We start from the raw sequence: 1901 nt of genomic DNA on the forward strand, positions 1-1901 counted from the left end.
CTCCAAATGCTACAGAGTGATACCATTTCCAGCTGCCTTGAGTTACATGGACGGAAAGTAAAAGATGAAGTTCAATTAAGTAATGTATAATTATGCAGTATATTTTCTTTTAAAAAATGTTTACAGATTGAGGTAAATTGTGGAAATACTTTTAACAGTTTGGAATATTGTGAATTGGTTGTAGGAGTTGGACATGAAAAGCATCAACCTTGAAAGTATTAATGATTGAAAATGGTACCTGCAGTTGATTATATGTTGGGATCACATTCTTGATTGCTATTCTTCATATATCTTTAAAATTCCTGGCCTAATTTATTTTCAAAATACAGTGTAACCTTTCTATCTGAATAGTCATGATATTAAGTAAATGAAGTTTATCTATGAATTGAATTCCCTAAAATCCTTCTTTGTAGACTCCAATAAATACAGTGAGTTTCTCAAATGTCTGAATCCAGAAGATTGGATATATACTATATTCATAATCAGTATAAAAAGTTCTTAAATTATAATGGCAAGAAATGACTTTGATTCAGGTATATGTTACTGAACAACTGGGAATAATACTTCCAGTTTGAGAAAAGCCAGAAATGTTAGCAGTAGAAATTGGGAACAGTATTAATTTATTTTTAATTCTGTAATTCTTTGTAAATACAATTCTGAAATATTTAGGCTTAAGCCTGTTTGTTAAGTAAACTATCATGAATATACCGTTGATATCCTAGTAAGCCTTCTGAGACTTGGTTTAATTTTTGGAATATTTTTTATCTAGGTTGTATATTTTTATCTATAATGTTATGGTGCTCATAGTAACTTTTAAATTTCAATCACTGTTAAGAGTGTTATTGTATGTTTGTAGCAATTAAACTAAGGGTTTTTTTGTAAATATATAGTGTTAACTTTCATTTTTTAAGTATAGAGAACTAAGAAGGAATTGCTTTTTATATAAACTGAAAAGATTTTAATGATATGTAAGCTCTGAAAAAATAAGGTGTTCAACAAATTTTAATTGTAAATTTCCCATTGCATATCTGCTTTGCAGCACTAACATAGAAAGGTGATTATTCACTTTATGAAGAGAAAATAGCTTGTTGGGATACTTGCTCTCTAGCATGTGAAAACTAACTCACTATTTTTCAATATGCTAACCTAAAAATACAAATATTTATAAAAAGGAGAAATTACCTAAATATCCAAATATGATGTGGAAAATGTTATTACAAAAATCAGATTTGAAAAGTAGGCCAGGAAACACATGAATGTTTGTGAAAATGTAGCAAAATGGCAGAACTGATCAACTTAGACAATATAGAGTAACTAGATGAAAAGAAGAACAAATGTATATGATTCATATCTGGCCTATTCAAGGCAATCAAAAAAAGTTGTGTGGTCAGGGTATACTCTCAAATGTTAGAAAGTTTTTTTTTGGGGGGGGGGGGGGGAAATCACATTATACAATCAAATATATCTGCCAGAATAACTAAGATAATTGTTATCCTGAGAAAACCAATAATCTAGTTTCTGGACAATAATCTGATCAATGTGAGAAAAGATTGAAGATACCCACAGCATCTTTTATGCAGTTTTTTTGAAGAGGTTTGCTATTGTCTTCTTTCTGGGGTTAAGAGACAGTAACCGGTCCGACGTCACCCAAATGACTTCATGCCTAAAATGGAATTAAAACTTCTTGGTTTCTAGCCTGGGGCCTTAACCAGTTTGCCACTTACTAGAAACAAATTAAAAGTAGTATTGTTCACAATGTAGGAAGTATAGTTGAATTGACACTCGGCTGAGCCCAGCAAGATTGGTATGAACTGATTTTTAGTAATATTGTCTTTAGTTTAACCAAATAAACCTAGTATATTATAGCCAGATTAGATAGGTTGTTGCTATTTCACATGATT

The sequence above is a fragment of the Natrix helvetica genome (assembly GCF_964273705.1).
Source record: "Natrix helvetica genome assembly, chromosome: 2".
Lineage (NCBI taxonomy): Eukaryota > Metazoa > Chordata > Lepidosauria > Squamata > Natricidae > Natrix > Natrix helvetica.